Source organism: Paroedura picta, chromosome 6 (genome assembly GCF_049243985.1).
Source record: "Paroedura picta isolate Pp20150507F chromosome 6, Ppicta_v3.0, whole genome shotgun sequence".
NCBI lineage: Eukaryota > Metazoa > Chordata > Lepidosauria > Squamata > Gekkonidae > Paroedura > Paroedura picta.
Window position 1 is genome coordinate 97,540,166 of NC_135374.1, and position 18,075 is coordinate 97,558,240.

General features: G+C 43.8%; 1 protein-coding gene across 3 annotated transcripts in view; it reads right to left on the reverse strand.

Moving 5' to 3' along the window:
• The window catches only part of ITGBL1 (integrin subunit beta like 1), a 255,626-nt gene that overhangs the window by 183,122 nt on the left and 54,429 nt on the right, over positions 1 to 18,075 (reverse strand). Inside the window, exon 1 of one of the 3 annotated variants that reach the window (XM_077343788.1) lies at positions 16,968 to 16,984. The exons of the other annotated variants lie outside the window; for them this stretch is intronic. The gene's annotated coding sequence lies outside the window, so the exon portion shown is untranslated. Of the gene's footprint in view, positions 1 to 16,967; positions 16,985 to 18,075 lie in introns of those variants that run through there. 3 annotated transcript variants of the gene reach the window in all.

The window sequence follows — 18,075 nt, forward strand, 5'->3', positions numbered from 1 at the left end:
CCAGGAAAACATTGGGAAGGAATCAGGGCCTATTCTGCACACACAGGATAATGCACTTTCAATGTGCTTTGGCAGCTGGATTTTCCTGTGCAGAACAGGATAATCTACTTCTAAAGTGTATTATCTATAGGGTGCAGAATAGACCCAGGTTAGGGTTCCATGTCTTGGTTTGCCTGGAGATCTCCCAGAATTACAACTCACCTCTCTTGGAGAAAATGTCTCCTTTGGAGACGAGACTCTGTGGCATGATACCCTGCTGAGGTCCCTCTCCTTCCAAATGTGTGCTCCACCAACATATGTGTGCTCCACCAACAAAATCTCCAGGTATTTACCTGTCCAGAGTTGGCAATTCTACTCATGTCCCATCTCACACCTCTCTATGAATACCTACCACCCACATGGGTGGTATGAATGCCTTACCTATCAAGTTTCTTCAGTTGTCCGGAAAACACAGTCTTTGACTTGGTGCAAAAGATGTGTTTATTCCAAAGCAAGAAAGTGAACCAGACATGTGCTTTGTCAGAACTGGGGTTCAGAGGACTAAACACAGCATATACCCTTCCCCCCCCCTTGTCATTCTTGAGGACACAAGTAATGCGGGAAGCCTCAAAGGGGAAAGGCAGATAGCAGAACACCCAAGGGTGCAGTCTGGAGGCAGGGAAGTTTTATTGGGGGGGGGGGAAGGGAGAAGGTGCGAATGGGCAAAGGAAAGGAGGGAACAATAAACTTTATTGAGTTGATTTACATATCTAACAGCAATGAACCAAATAGCATAGGTATGCTGATTGAAAAGAATAGACATTCCATATGGTTTGTGACCGTGTCCTGACTTGGGAATCTCCAGGCAAAAACTGGAGATTTCAAAGTTCTTACAGTCCAATGCTTCAATGAATCTCAGCAAGATTTACAACATAAAAGCAGTTCTCCACAGGAAGGCAATGAACACATCAGTCGGTTATTCTTCAAAGACCAATAATGGTAACTATACACAGAGGGGGAGGGGGCTGAAAAATATACATTGGAACCACAACAATTTGACAGAACCAAACTGTTTCTGACATTACCATCCTAGGTTTAGTCTCCGTACTGAAGCAGAGTACAAATGTTTAAGGAGTAGTTACAAAAGAAATACACTGCAACTCACACATCAGTGGATGGAAAGAGCTAAGAAGAAGACTTGGTTTTTATACTCCACTTTTCACTGCCTGAAGGAGTCTCAAAGTGGCTTAAGATTGCCTTCTCTTCCTCTTCTCACAGCAGACACCCTGTGAGGTAGGTGAGTCTAAGAGAGCTCTGACAGGTCTGCTCAGTCACAACAGCACCATCAGCCAGCTGCATGTGGAAGAATAGGAAAATCAAACCTGGCTTGCCAGACTAGAAGCCACCACCCTTAACTACTACACCTGAACGGCTGCTACTCCTTGCTTCAGCAAAGGATGCACACACTGATTGCTCTTTCTCTTCCTGAAGAAATAGGAAGTGTGTGGGAACTCAGCTGAAACACACTTTTCCATTGCAACTCCACCTGTGACCACTTGGTGCAGTAGTGAGCACACAGGTACAGCTCAGCTGCTTAAGCATCCTAACAACAGCCCTTCAATGCTGACTTCACCAAATGGTTTGCTGATTGCGATTCCAACATAACTACTGCAAAAAAAAAGGTAAAGCCTATTTGTCTCACGAGATCTTTTATTACCAAAAATTACCGAATTACTCTGATCAGTTGAGCATTTGCCCTGAAGCAAAGCTTAAGGTAAGAATATGGTTATAACAAAGCGGTTGAGAGATAGAAATGCTCCATAGTGGTTTAACAATTTATTTTCAGTGCAATAAATGGACGATGAAGTATAGAGCTCATAAAAACACCCACTTTGAACTCTAATTAATATAATTACTTTCTTTTGATCATCTCCACAGGGCTCTGATGGAAAAGAATGCAAGTTTTTAAAAAATGGTGTTGAATGTTCAGTTCACTACTGTGCCTTTGGACATCTCAAGTGAAGCTATCCCAGCCTTTCATCTGTATTAATCAAATATTTCCTAGAGGTTTTAAGATTTAAAACGTTACAATGCAGATATCCTGGGTTCCTACAATATCCTTCAGAGTTATTACAGCAGTAAGAACAAAAGGGGGTGCCTCGCTAAACCTAAAATTGATTTCACATGCATTTTTAAAATAAAGCTATAATGATGCATTTTCTAACAGTGCAATCCTAGGTCGAGTTAACGCCTTCTAAGCCCACTGAAATCAATTGGCTTCAAATAGTTTAACTCTTTTTAGGATTGCATTGGAGAAGAGTGATCCCGTGTTTTCTTAACATAAAAAAACAGAGGCTAAACTTTGGCCTAAGCCTATCCACGCATACTTCATTCAGACAGGACCACCTAGGGTCAAGGCAAATAGAGGACATTTGGCCAGGGTCTCAAATTTAGATGCTTATTCATTTTTGGCTCTTGATGGCCTTTGCAAATTGTTGCTATGTGCACTTTGTGTGATTATTTTTTGGTCTCTCTTTCATGCCCTATCAGATGTTAAAATGTAGGGCAGACTTCTTAGCTTAGAATGTTCTAGATCTCGACAGAGTTTCCCTTACCTTGTAGCTTTCTTCAGCTGTCCAGGCCAGCACATGGCAATGGTTGCCTCCTCCAGACCTCATTTAAGAGTTCTGTCTGTTCTGATGGATTCAGAACAAAAGAGACTGTCCTCCTCACCCCCAGGATCTTTATTATCTCTCATTTCCTCAACCACTGACCAGATTAGGCTGGGTCAAAGTAGCATTTCCTGCAGTCTCCATTAGCTTCTTCCTGATGTCATTCTAGTAGTTAATAACTCCAAATCTCTGCTCCCTGCTGAGGGAGGGGGAGACTTGACCATTCTGTTGTCCCTAGCTATACCTATTAGCATTTCTTAAGAGGCAAGGTAGCTGGCAAGGCTTTCTGCCTAGAGAGAAAAACATTTAAAACTTTCTGGTAAAAGCTTTTCTCAGGTCAGACTTGTACCACAAAAATGCATTTCTTTCCAGGCATCAACAGCTGGAAGTGATCCTCAGAGTACCATGCTTTTATCCTTACTCTGGTCTAGAAATTCAAGGGCCAGAACCAACCGCCAAGGAGTAAGGAGTCTGCCTATGTGAGAATATCAATACACCATGAAGTCTGAAAATAATGCATCCATCATATGAATTCCTTCTGCTATTCATAATCTTTTAATGATGAGTCAAGAGTCATCATACTGTAGTTATTATTCCATGCACTGTTGAATATGAGTTGCAATTTGAGCTTTTGTGCATGCATGGTTGGTGTTCGTTGGACCAGGCAGCTCAGACCAGTCGCTGCTGAAAAACTGATAATTTTAATCCCTTGCTTCGTCTCAATACCACTATGCTGATTGCTGAAAAGGACTTGAATTTTTTCGTAGAAACCACCAGATCTGCTGCTGTCCTGTTTTAGTCGCTACCATCACTGCAAGTAGGTCCCTGCTGTTGTGCCATTCCCCCTATGATTCCAAGATGAAATCATGCCTAATTGCAAATAGCAGATGAACAGCACATAGCATGAAACATCTGCAGTTCCAGTCCCAAACACTACAATTTCTGGTTTCCACACTCCAAATCTGCACCCAAAACAGGAACACTCATAGTGCTCTGATATTTACTTGAGTTGAGAACACCATAAATGATCAGCATTTCTGGTCTGTGCTTTAAAATTAAACGTTTTTTTTTTTTTTTAAAGAGTTATCTTTGCCACTCATTACACCCCTAAGCTATTTTTAGCAATGCCCTTTTGAGGATGGAGGACCCAACTGGGGGAAATATATCATTCAATAATGTTAGAACACATTTTGTGCTGGCACGTTATTAAAGATCCACATTAAAATGCTAATGTCTCATTTGCAAACGGGGATGTGATGCACATTCTGAGCAAAAAAAAAAAAAAAATGTCCCTTTTGTAGTTAATGTAAATGTACCTCCAGAAAAGCTGCCAAAAGCCCATCTGCAGAGGCATAAAGCCCGCTTGCCTCTACAGCTCTCATGTTCCATGCATCGTAATCCTGTGCATGTATCCGTTAAAGGAATTCCCACTGTGTTCTCTGGGGCTTGTTCCGAAGTAAACATCACAGATTCAGTCTGTAACCTCAGTTGGCTCCTGTCCCACTGAGGTGAATTCAATAGGGCTGACTTCTATAAAGTGTTCCTGGGCTTGCACTGTTACTTCCAAAGAAAGAAGAAAGAAGAAGAGTTGGTTCTTATATGCCGCTTTTCTCTACCTGAAGGAGGCTCAAAGCGGCTTACGGTCACCTTCCTTTTCCTCTCCCCACAAGAGACACCCTGTGAGGTGGGTGAGGCTGAGAGAGCCCTGATATCACTGCTCGGTCAGAACAGCTTTATCAGTGCCGTGGCAAGCCCAAGGTCACCCAGCTGGTTGCATGTGGGGGAGCACAGAATCAAACCCAGCTTCCCAGATTAGAAATCCGCACTTCTAACCACTACACCAAACTGGCTCTCTCACCAAACTGACTCTTACTCCTTATTCCTTACCAATAGTTCCATTCTGAGTCACATGCCCCTTTGTGAACTACGATAGTAGCATAAGTTTTCTTCACTGTTGGGCAATTTTTACGGAGAACCCCTTGTTCCATGTAGGAACATACAGGTGAGGATAAAGAATATGATAAAAACACATTTGATTTCCTTCTAGTGCACCAGAGCCCTGCTTTTCAAGCCAACGCTTGTTTTTCGGTTTTTGCATTATAAGCCGCTATTTTGCATTATAAGCCACTATTGCACAAGACATTGTGCGTTGGGGTGCCAACTTACAGTTGGGAGCTGGAGATATCTAAAAATCACAGATGTCCAGACTACATCAATTGCTTGCTTGCTTATGATTTATGTATTTCAAATACGTATGCCACTTCTCAGGAGAAAAATGGAAGTTTTGGAATGTGGACTGTATAACATTATACCCTATCGAGGTCTCTCCCCTCCCTTACCCCCGATCTCCATGGCTGCACCCTCAAATCTCTAGGTATTTCTGAACTCAGATTTGCCAAAGTAGCTGTTCTATTGCAAAGGAACCTCAAGAACAGACTAGGAAGGATGACCACTGATCACTACTCTATTCACAACTGTTAATGCTAGATTACTGCCTTCAAGCCTGCATACGTTTCCACTAGTAAGAATGCATAGGCATTTTGAAAGACACCATCAAGGGTATGGTAGGGTGCTAAGTCTGAGTTGTGCAATTCCTGGAAATTTGGAGGTACTCTCTGGAAAAGATGGAGTCGAAGAAGGGAAGGGACCACAGCAGGATATAATACCATAAATTCCACCTTACATAGTTGACATTTTCTCAAAGGCAACTAGTCTCTGCAGTCTTGAAATGAGCAGTAATTTCAGGAGAACAGGCTTCACCTGAAGATAAGCAACCCTAGGCTGTGAGATAGATGATGGCCCTAAGCATCTAGTCTGACAATGAACCCCCAAACCTAAGATTTCAATAAGCCTCATCAAGACCCTGATAACGAACCCTAAATCCTGAGTTTCTCAGGCATAGTAGTCTCTTGGCAACCTCAAAAGGGGGAGTCAGATATCTCAAGTCAACTTGAAACAGCAAAAACCTAACTGAATCCAATATACTTAAAGGTTATGTGATTTATCATTATAAATCAGAATGGATTTTAAATTGCAGGTGACTGAATGTTCAGGCTCAGTAATCTAGGGATGACCACTGATTGTTGTTCTAGTCACAACACTGCCTGGTATAATCTTCCTTTATTAGTTATTATTATTATTAGTTAGTTAGATTTATTACCTGCCATTATCAGTCAACCCGTCTCGTGGCAGGTTACATAAAACAATACCCCACAGAAATACATAAAAACCCTGATCCCCCATTAAAACAAATATCCTGGCGGCAGAATTATCCCCCTCCCTCTGAACCAACAATATCCCATTCCTGTGCCTCAAAGGAAGAACTTATGAGTCCCGACTCCACTGCAAATGGTCTAGTCTAGAGGGGCCCATCTGATCTCCCACGCCCTGATCGCAACCAAATATCTGGCAGAAGAGCTCCATCTTACAGGCCCTGTGGAACAAAGAAAGTTCTTGCAAGGCCCTCAGCTCTTCCAGGAGCTCATTCCACCAGGTCAGGGCCAGGACACAAAAAGCCCTGGCCCTGCTCGATGCCAGGCGAACCTCCTGGGGCCTGGGTATGACCAGTTAGTTGGTATCCACACAGCGTAACACTCTGCTGGGGGTATAAGGCAGCAGGCAGATATGTAGGTCCCAGACTGCATAAAAGCTTAAAAATCAAACCTTGAACCTGATCTGGGCTGCAACTGGCAACCAGTGTAGCTGCCTCAGCACAGGCTGGATATGAGCCCTCGAAGCTGTTTCTGTGAGGATTCTAGCAGCTGCATTTGTACCAGCTGCAATTTCCGAGTCAGGGACAAGGGTAGGCCAGTGTAGAGCGAGTTACGGAAGTCAATTCTGGAGGCGACAGTTGCAAGAATCACCATGGCCAGGTGCTCTGGGGACAGGTAGGGTGCTAATAGACTCACCTGGTGTAGCTGGTAAAAAGCCCAGCAGGCTACATTCATGATCTGTGCCTCCATAGAAAGGGAGGCGGTCAAGAATCACCCCTAAATTCCTGGCAAGGTGTGCAACATTAAGTTTCATCCCAGCCAGGTTCAGTAAACGTGCCTGCCCCATTCCTCCCAAACCATAGGACCTATTGGAGGGGTTGAATTTCAGACGACTCTGTTCAAGCTGCCCAGCTATGGCTTCCAAACATCTAGCAAATGGTTTTGGGGGGGGGGGAGTCTGGGCAGCCGTCCATAAGGACACAGAGCTGGGTGTCATCTGCATATTGATGACAACCCAGGCCAAAATTCCACACAGCAGCTGAGCCAGAGGGTGCACAAAGAAATAAAGTGTAGGGGAGAGCATCGCCCCCTGAGGAACACCGGGAGTCAAAAGGGGTGAGACAGCTCCTCCCCCACTGCAACCCTCTGTGTTCAGTTCTGCTGGAATGAGAGCAGCTACTGAAGGGCAGTCCCCCATATCCCCACCCCAGTGTAATGGTGGACCAAGAGCTTGTGGTCGACCACATCAAATGTGGCTGACATACATTTCAAGGATGGCCGTACCACCTCTATCAAGCTGGCATCGAAGATCATCTGTCAGAGTGACCAGCACCGTCTCTGCCCCATGGCCAAGGCAGAAATCTCCTGGAATTGGTATGGGTCAAGTACCGAAGTTTCCTCCAAGAAAGCCAGGAGCTCATCTGCCCTCTCAATGACATAATGCACTTTGCAAGATAAAGCCACAACCTCATTTGTGGCAGAAGTTAACATTCCACCCAGTGACGGTGTGTATGTGTCTAAACAGCTGGAAGAAGGACCATACAGTGGAAATATTAATGTGCAATCCTGAATTCATTCTCAATACGAGGTATCTGAGAAGACCTCAGGTCTGAAAAAGTATGTATATGTTTGTAGGTTGAGAGACAGCAAGGCCCACAGACTGCTAGGGTATTAGAGAATGTAGGGGAGACAGACAAGAGAGGGCAGGTAGAGCTTTCATTCCTAAAGCGGCAGATTTCTGAATTATACCTGTCTGCATCTGAAGGAAGCACGTATGTTTGGGTCATCACTATTCCTGAACATTGATAAGAAACCATTGGAGGCTTAATTGTTTTATTCATACAGATATGAATAGAGACTAGGTGAAGACACCTGGACAGGGTGTTGAGCCGCTACCCCACATCAGAGAAGCCACATCCCAAAGAGGCTTAATTTTAGCCACCTAGGTGTTCCTTCCCAACATTTTTTGTTTCTTTATACCCACAAACACAAGTACACTGCCCATCCCTCTTTCAGTGGAGGGAAAGATTGTTGTGCATGTGGATCATCAGAGGACTGAGTTTGAGGTTCGAGGCAGGATCCAACCAGAAGTGAAACCAGCCAATGCAATGAGAGGTCGCCCGCTTTAAGTCAATCAAGTGCAACTGAGCCAATTGGGCACAGCTTTGGAAGATTCCTGTGTCTGTAGCATGTGTATAAGTTGGGGATTTCAGTCTTCGTGTCTCCTGCTACAACGTGTATTCACTGCTGAGTAATAAAGAGCTGTTCGTTTGCCCAGTAGCCCAACGTTCTTCCTATGAACCTACCTATTTCACAATAGACCTAATCTATGAACCAACTAAAAGAAGCAGTCAGAGACAGGGGCGTATGGCGAAGACTTTCCTGTAGAATCGCCGAGGGTCGGACAGAACTGAACGGGTAACATGATCATCATCATCATGGTCTTACCCAAGAACACAAAGTCATCTGGAGGACACCTCTTCTCAGTCAGCTCTCCCTAGAGAAACATCTACAGCTATTACAGACAACTGTCCCTTTGTCAATGCCCTGACTCCCATCTGGTGTCCCTGGAGGTCCGCCCCATTCACAGTAGTCAGGCAGCAAACTCAAATCACAACTTTGAATAACAAAGATCTCCACCGTAAGGAGAAAGCCCAGAAGTTCCACAAACTAATACTTCTGAAAAGCATGTCTATTATAGTAGAATCCCCGAGAGTTGGAGGTTGGTTATATAAAGCTTCAGACATTGGAAGCAGTATCTCTTCCACCAAATAGCTGTATTCATGTAGAGGAACAACATCAAAGAGTTTGGGTTGGTTTTGGGAAGCTATTCAGATAAACAAAAACTACACATGGATCCACAGACAAAAATCCAAAAGCAGCAATTACAAAGAAATGAGCATTCTTCCAAATTCTCCTATTCTCCTTTTGTTCATATCTTTTATTCTCTTTCTACCTAGTGAATCACCTCTCATTAATCACCAGCTTGGTTAATACAAAATATCCTAATGTGTTTTTTTTTCTTTCCATCTGTTCTCTGGATTACAAGGGACTGGTGAATTCTGATTAGTACCAGAGATGGATCGAAATTACTGCTGGGTTTTATATTTTCAAAGAGAGTTGAGTCCTTGGTGTAGCAAGAAATATAGTTTATACCCAGCAGTGTCCAATGGAATGTAGTTAGCAACACCTCCTGTTTGAAACTACAGATTTGGAGGTACCTACACCATGATCTGAAATAGCTTTTTTCCCCCTTCCTCCTCACGTTTTTGGAGCTGAGCATCCAGCCTGAAAAATTCTGAGGAATACAAAAGATTATTCAGGAGGGAGGATGTAACTTTTCTGCACACAATAGATAATGCACTTTCAATGCACGTTAAAAGTTGATTTTCCTGTTCTGTACAGGAAAATCCATTTGCCAAAGCATATTGAAAGTGTGCGGAATGGGCCCTGACCTTGTTGCAAAATTACCAGTAGCTGATGGCATCCTTGTTCTATACATCTTAAGATGTCTCTTAGATCACATATCTAACTTCCTGTTCATTTGGTGACGATCCCTTCGATCTTTCCTCCTGCCTCCGTTCAAAGAAAACACCCTCAAATGGAAAGCCCCAGTGCAATCGCAGATACCCTGTCTGTCATGTAACAATTATGGAACATAAATCTGCTCCCGAAACAGATTATCACACATAAACATGGAGACTCAGCTGATTTTTCCCTGCATCTTCCTCGAGCAAGCACCTCACTGCAGGCCGTGCTGCATGTAATCTCCATTACTTCTTTTACAGATGACTGAATGAGGGTTGCCAGCATGGCTGGAGAAATCCATCCCTTTAGAGCAGTGGTTCTCAACTTTTCTAATGACATGACCCTTTAATACAGTTCCTCATGTTGCAGTAACTCCCAGCCCTAAAATTATGCAAGTGTTCTGACCAACGGCATGAAGTTCCATTGTTCACGATTGTATATAAATTGGTTTTTTTCCCAGGGTTTCTCAGTTCAATTCTGCTTCTTGTCCCACCATGCCGATCTTGCTCTTTTCTGCTGCTCCAGACAGACAGATGCTCTATCTCGATCTGCCCCATAAGGCTGTTGTGTGGATTGTGCCCCCCCCCAAGCTGCTTGACCTGCTGTGACCCCTGTGAAAGGGTCGTTCGACCCCCAAAGGGGTCCCAACCCCCAGATTGCGAACCACTGCTTTAGAGACACTAACAATTCCTACGCAGCATTTACACCCTTCTGTCCACTGAAACTAAATCATGCAGTAAATAACATCTCATTAAACTGCTGTTTAAAAGATTGGGTGTTTTCCTGCTTGCAAACTGACAATGGAATCGCCAAAGGTCGTCTTGTGGAGTCTGATGTGGTAGAGATACTTAAATGATTCATTTGGTTTTAGCAGAGGTAGGATCAGATTCCAGCAAAATGATTTGCAGTGTGATCCTGTGCAGAGTTGCTCCAGTCTAAGTTCCTGGGTTCAATGGCCTTGGACTGTGCATGGGATTGCAGTATACACTCATGACTCTTGCTGTGCATGTTTGCTCAGAAGTAAATCGCATTGAGTTCATGTGGGTTTATTCCCTAGCAAATGTGTTCAGAACTGCAACACTAATCTCTTAATTTTTTATAAGCAGTAGAAATGCAACAGCCCAGCAACAGATACCTCACCAGAGACCCTGTTCAGCTCTAAACAAAGGGGAGATCCATAGAAAAGAAGGAAACTGAACAAGTGTTTAGTAACCCCACCCCAAATGTAGGAATCAGTTGTGTATGGCCTCTTGCAGCTCTCTTGATGGCATTCATTTTGTCACTTCTAATGGTTTGATTGGGGGTGGACATTTCATTGTACTTTCACTGGTGATAGATCTAAAAATGAAAGTGTAATCACAGCGGTTTTCTTCTGAGCTGAAAATGGCAGAGCGCTTGTTTCCTCCTCTGTTCCCCCAAAGCGATTTTTAGATTACACTAACGAAATAATATCATATTACAATCTGTTCTCATCTTGGAGGAATATAAGCAGTCCTTACACTGTTATTAGGGTGGAAATTAGCATTTTAGGCAAAAAAAAAAAGGTTAATTACTGGTTGAACAATAGTGAAAAAGTCATTCTCAAACTGATACTAAAATCATTTATAAAGTGCAAACCTGGATTCCTTTCCAAAGTTCTTTCAGCATCAACACAGACTGTTGTGGAGAGACTGTGTTGTAAGGGCATATGCATATGTGGGGAGAGGAAAAGAATTACAGTATTTGCTGGCGTATAAGACTACTTTTCCTCCCTGAAAAACATTCCTCCAAGTGGAGGGGGTCGTCCTATACGCCGGGTGCACTTCAGTTGGGATAGACATAGCTGCCCATAGTGGCCCATAATACTGTATTTTGAGTGGAAATGTTGGGGGGGTCGTCTTATACGCCCAGTCGTCTTATACGCTGGCAAATACGGGTATTTACATTCTCCCATGGAGCTCATCACTGCATTACAATCTTTACTAGAGGCAAAGCCTGTTGTGCCCAGGGAAACAACAGGTACTAGGATGCACACCTGCACTATGGCGTTCCTGGGGGCTGGCTACATTGCAAAAGCTCCTGCCCACTCCTGGACTCTTGAGGCCCCGCCTCCAAACTCAAGGAACACTCCTGACTGGGGGGGGGGGGGTCACCAACTTCTAGGTATGGCCTGGAAATCTCCTGGAATTGGAGGTCAGCTGCAGACTATAGAGATCAACTCCCTAGGGTAGCGGTCCCCAACCTTCTTGTGGTCGTGGACCGCCTCCGGGGGTGGGAGAGAGCCAGCAGCTCAGCTGCCGCAGCTGGGCATAAACGCATATGCGCAATTGCTGCACATGCAAGTTTTTGCCACTAGGTGGCGCTAATGCAAATGCGCAGAGTTGCCGCGCATGCACGATTTTGCCAGCAGGGGGCGCAAATGCGCATTCGCAGCTAATGCAAATGCGCACAATTGCTGCGCATGCATGATTTTGCCAGCAGGGGTGCAAATGCACATGCGCGGCAGCTCTGCACATGCGCGTTTGCGCTGGCTGCTGGGCCTGCCTCTTTCCTCCCCTCTTGCTGCAGGGAGGGAGGCAGGCTCGGCCACTGGCGGCCCGGTACGATGGCCTTTGCAGCCTGGTATCGGGCCGCGGACCGTGGATGGGGACCCCTGACCTAAGGGAAATGGCTATTTTGGAGGGGGAACTCTACAACAACTCATCTCTAGGCTTCTGGAGATAAAGGGCTTGCTTGGAAGGGAGGAACTCTGTGGCAGAGAGGTTGCAGGAAGGGAGAGGTTGGGACCTGGGGATTTGCTGGAATTGCAGGTTATTTCCAAGCAACATTGCCCTGGAGAAATGCCCTAGCTTTGGATCCCATGGAGTTGCATAAATACCAGGCTCCAGATGGGAAACAAAGGGAAATGCTGTGTGGCACAAATTGCTAATAACAATAAACAGAATCAAATAATTTATAAACTTGTCACAGTTTCTTCCTTCAATGAAAATATTTAATTGATAGCAAAAGTTGCTTGAAGAACTGAAAACTTTCAGTCTGTATGTTCTTCAGCTCAGTTCAATATCAGAGTAAATAAAAATAAAAAAACAATTGTACGTTACAATCAAACATGAAAACATTGGTTGGCAAAGAATTTTCAGAGGGTTTCGGAATTACTGCCTCTATGTCAGCTTTTCTCAACTTTTTTACCATTGAGAAACCCCTGAAATATTCTTCAGGCTTCAAGAAACCCCAGAAGTGGAATCTCCAGGTCTCATCTGTAGACAAGCATCCCTGCTACTGTTCAGGGATGCCAGCCTCCAGGTGGGACCACGAGAACCCCCAGAATTAAGCTCCTCTTCAGACTGCAGAAATCAGTTCCCCTGGAAGAAAGCTGCTTGGGATGGGGGGGGGGGTTATGTAGCACTTTTCTCAATACAGAGAGAGAGCGAGAGAGAGAGAGAGAAACATTCCTTCCTTCTCAAATAGCAAACCTTATTAACCACACAATCATCTCTTCATGTAGGGAATGCCTGAGTGTCTCCCTCCTTGGATTGCGCTGAGAAGCCATTGGCCAGAAGGTCCAAATTTAAAGACCCTGAAGGCTTCATCCTAACAGAAATTAAACTTAGAACACCTTTCAGTGGTGATCCAATAGGAGAAGAGGCAGTTGATCAGGAGGGCAGAAGGAAAAGAATAGTGTCTGGCTAAACCACAAAAATCTGAGTAGCTCTTGGTGTCAGCTGTTTCAGAATGTGCACAGTTGATATGGAAATCATTTTAAAAAAATGACATGAAATGTTACAAAGACCTTTTTTCTCCTAACTTTTTCAAGGACTCTGCTGCCCCTTTAGTGTCAACGATTTCTCAAGCAAGAGATATACCAAACACCATAATCCTGTTATGGCTAGACTGAAATTATGATTTAATTTTAGCAAAAGAGAAGGGGGAGAAAACATGATCCTGTGCCATTCTGTTCTTTTCATTGTGCTCCATTTTGATGTTGATTGCATGAATTTGCCAAGAACATTCATTTGTATCGAGGTGCAAAATGGGGCAAGCGTTTTAAGACATGAAAAGGAATTAGCTCCAAGAAGCAAATTTCATCATCACATTTTTAATATAACTTTCGTTTAGAGGCAGAAAGGGGAGGAGAAGGAAAGTTCCGTTTGCTTGTTTAACTAGAGTTTTGGAAGACTTTTTTTTAACCCATCTTGTCCTGCTGTAAGGCATATCTTCTCACGTTTAAAATGTTCTTCGATAATTGCTTCTAATGCACTCGGCCCAAATAGGTTTTGACTCAACAGCAGGTAAGCAGGGTTACTTTGATCTTTCTCCGCCTTTGAAAATGTCAGCCTCACTTTCACATCATCTTTATATTGACATTTCAATAATGTTTTCAGCATTTAATTTGGAAACCTTGTGGGAAGAAGAAAACAGGCGACAGCCTTTCAGGCTACCATTCTAGCCTGTGCCTTTGCAGAGTCAAAATCAGAGACAGTGATGGTCTGCAACAAGAGCATAGATCATAGTATCAACGAAAAAGGCATCACACCAGCCCACCACCATATTGGAGGTAAGAAGCAATACACCTTTGGCAAAGGCAGACCAGTTTCCTCCATGATTCTGGAAAAGGTCTATTGTATTGTATTGTATTGACTTCAATTGACACAGTATTTTAGTGGTGATATAGCAGCCAGAATTATTATTATTATTATTTTATTATTGGGCTTATCAACCATCACTCCTTGGCTAGCTGGCTCATGGCTGTGTACAACATAATCATAAAATCACATTAAAATCACAAAAACAATTACAAACCCAACCCAACAACCCATAAGTTCTATCCAACTGACCTGACTCCAGCCTCAGGGTACGTGTAAATGTAGTGGCATCTCAGATGTTAAAAGATAAGACATTTGGAGGAGGAGCTTGGAAGCTAAGCAGATTCTGCCATGGTTAGCACTTAGATGAGAGAGCATCAAGGAAGTTATGCATAGAAAGGCAATGGATAATTACTTTGCTCATCTCTTTGGTCTCCATAAGTCAGTTGCAACTTGACAACGCGTAATTATTATTATTAGTGGCAATCCTCAGTTACCACCTTGACATTATATTATAACAGAATGATGGGCAACTGGTTGGCTTTTAGCTGGCAGGCTTTTATTTTATCCATCTTCTCCTCCATCTTCGGTCTTCTAAATATCCTTAACCTGGTCTAAGTCAATGTGGCTTTAGGAGCTTAAGGAGCCCTCTTCCATCTCAAATAGCTCATATTCCATTAATATTGGACCAATACCTGGTCTTAGATGGATGTTAACTCTGATCAGAGATAACTGGATAGAAAGGTAACAATGGTAAAAACAGTTGTGATGCAGGATGACACATAGAGGAAGTGAAGCTGTCTGTGAGTGGTGGAAGGAGAATTGCAACACACAGGGCCAAACTGTTACTAATTTTTCACACAAGTCCGTCACAGCAGACTTACTGCAGCTGGCATTCCCAGTGATAACTCCTGTGCAAAAAAGTGCAGATGGGCCTGATTCCAATCAGGCAATGGAGTTGGGGAGTTGGCTCCAGCTCCCCCCCCCCATGCCATTTTTCACCAGCAAATCCCAGGGACTGTGGGATAAAGTGCTATTTGCCCTGTTGGGATGATGGAGCACATAATGTTCCCCTCCCCCGCCACGGTTCTCTGGTTATTTTGACTCCTCAGTGCGAGGAGAGGAGTGGATGAGCATGAAGACAAGGGGCAAAGAATGGAAGTGAAGGAGAGCCCGTATGAAAGCAATATTGAGCATGAGGAGAGTAAGAAATTCCATCCCAAAACACATCTTGTGGATCTTCCTTTGTAATTGCTGTGAAGCACATAATGGCTTGCTGGAGAATAACTAATACAAGACTAGGGTTGTCAACAGTGGGGAATCAGGAAGACTTAGCGGGAGCAGCAGGGAGGCCCATTTGATGTACAGTGGCATAACGTGTCCAGGACATTAGGATGACACTCTGGTATTTGGGCAAAAGCTCAATGGTCAATTTGGCTTCTACTATAGAGTTTTTGCCTCAACTTCTCAGATGTGACTATGTCATTTCCAGGTCACATGGGCAGCGATATAGACAGTTACTGAGTGTTGTCTACTTTTCTTTATTCGGTGTAATTTCCCCCGCTGGCCAACTGATCGGCAGCAGGAGGGTAGGGCTTGCCGGGGGGGGGGGGCTCACCTCTATTAGGGGATCTGGCACCTCTACACAAGACAGGCAGAAGATCGATGTGGCTTGGTAAACAGTCATCCTCACTAGGTACAGCATAGCAATGTCACTGTTATTGTGGGGCTCCAAATGTCATTTTTAAGCACTTATGTAACATGTGGTTATTGTTCAGCATTGACCGTTCCCAAGGGAATGATTTATAAAGTCAATCAAGCCTTCTAAGTCATTGGTTTTGTCTGACCAAACCGAAAATAATTATGCCATGAAAGGGGGATGGGGGCAAAGCAATTGCATTATTTTGTGTGGAGAGACCTCTCAAAAGGATAGACCAAAGATGCATAGCAAAGGGAATGATAAAAGAATTAATAGATATGAAAGCAATATGATGGATTGTAATGCCAGAACAGAAATGCAAGGGCCAGAGGAATGACACAGCGCACTCTCATCTGAGAGCCCTTGAGAATAACACAATTTTGTTTAATAGTCAGTGAACGTGGATGTTGACAGATTGTTTGAAAACAGATAGCAGCTAGTGATTCATCCAGCCTAAAATAACGATCTGGCCACAGGAAGATGGGGGGGGGAGTACGGGGGGGGTAACGGCATAGGAATGGACGAATATATATAAAGAGAGAAACACTAACTTTTAAAAAAAGAAAAGTTAATTATATACTTTTCTATCACTCGGCTCAACAAATTACTGGCCTTAAAAGGTAAGAGAGGGGGAAAAACAGCCATGGTCAAGCATACAATTATCATTGACATTTATGAGCCTGCTGTTGATTGCAACTATTTTCCTAGACAAGCAAAAACTTTTTAAAGGGCTAATGTTCCTTCCTTATAGTCAATTTAAAGCATTTCCTCTAAAAGCAACAGACCTCATCTGTTGACTGATGGCATCATTTTATGAGAAGGAGGTTACAATCCTAACCTGGATGACCTGGGCTAGTTTGATCTCATCATATCTTGAAAGTTAAGCAGAGTCCTGCTTCCGCCAATTCAGCAATGCCAGCTATGAGCTGGAAGAGAGCTCCAGTCTAAAAGGCACCACACCATGTCAGCAAGACAGCTGCTGACTGTAGAAATCTGTGAGTCATGACAGAGTGAGGACTGAAAGGCTCCTGGCAGCCTATATTAACTTGAGGTTGGGAGGCCTGGATTGTGGACCTGCTCTTTCTGCTGATGCCCTTGGACTACCTGAACAAACTGTTGACTCCCTGGACTGAGTTAAGACATTCATTGCATTCTGTCTGTCCCTTGGCATTCTATTTTTGAAATACTGACTTTCTGGCCTTCCTGTGTCAGCTCATCTGTGCTTCTTTCTAGCAGAGGGCTGAAACCTGAGACAAAGGAAAGAGCTGGTTTTCCTACCTTGTCTGGGGAAGAGGCTGAGGATAGACCAACTTACCAGCAGCAGGGCCTTTCAGAGAGGTTGGCGCATCTTCCACCCAGCAAGTAGCAGGAACAGGAGGACAGATAAGCCCCATGATTGGCCAAATTGAGAGAGTGCTCTCTCCCTATTGGTGGCACACCCCCAGAGAGGGCCAATCAGGCAGGGAGTGAGTTGTCTGCATGCACTTTAAAACTGATTGGCCCTTCTTGTAACAGTACTCTCTCCCCATCTGCATGTAATTTGAACTGATTGGCCTTCATTAGGGCAAGTGCTCTCTCCATGCCTGCAAACAATTTGAACTGATTGTCCCCATTGGACTAGTGCTTTCTCCCTATCTGCATGCAATTTGAACTGATTGGCAATCTTTGGGACAGTGTTGTCTCCATACTGGTGGCACACCCCCAGGGAAGGCCAATCAGATAGGGAGTGCGTTTTCTGCACACAATTTGAGCTCTATTATGTTTAGTGATAGTGATAAAAAGGGGAACCATTTCATCTTACCACACCTCATAACAGTTGCAGTCCCAGCCTTGCTACCAAAGTTAGGCATTTTGATGTATGCCAGTGGAGCTAGCAAGGTGTTGCACTAAAATGATAGCTAATTTACCCTAGGTAAGTACTGTAGTTTGGTAATATTTGCAAATGCCTACATCACAATCTTTTCTCTCCCCCAACTCAATTCTGCAAATCCACAAAGCTCCCTCTGACCATGCTCCTAGAAGCAGCAATTCATACTGCCCAGTACCATTAGTCATGATGTTTTGATGTTGAACAGTCTCATATGAGACTGCTTCAGAAATGCCAGGAGAGGAAGCTGTAATCAAACACATCCAAAGAGTCAGAAACATACACAAAATATCCCTCTGTTTAACTGCCGCATACAGAAGAGGAGTATTTTCACACAAGGTCAATTAGGCACCTCGGTCTAATTTCACCCTTGGAAAACAAGTAGTACAGGTTTCTTCAGAGAATCTCTCACACACACACACTTTCTTTATTGCCTTTTATGCTTTCTCCCACAGATAGCACTTGAGAGACGCCATCAGAACACAAAGCTCCCTTGTGGGGGGTTGATGCCCTCCATTTCAAATTTTACACACTCTGGAGTACATTTGCTGAACAA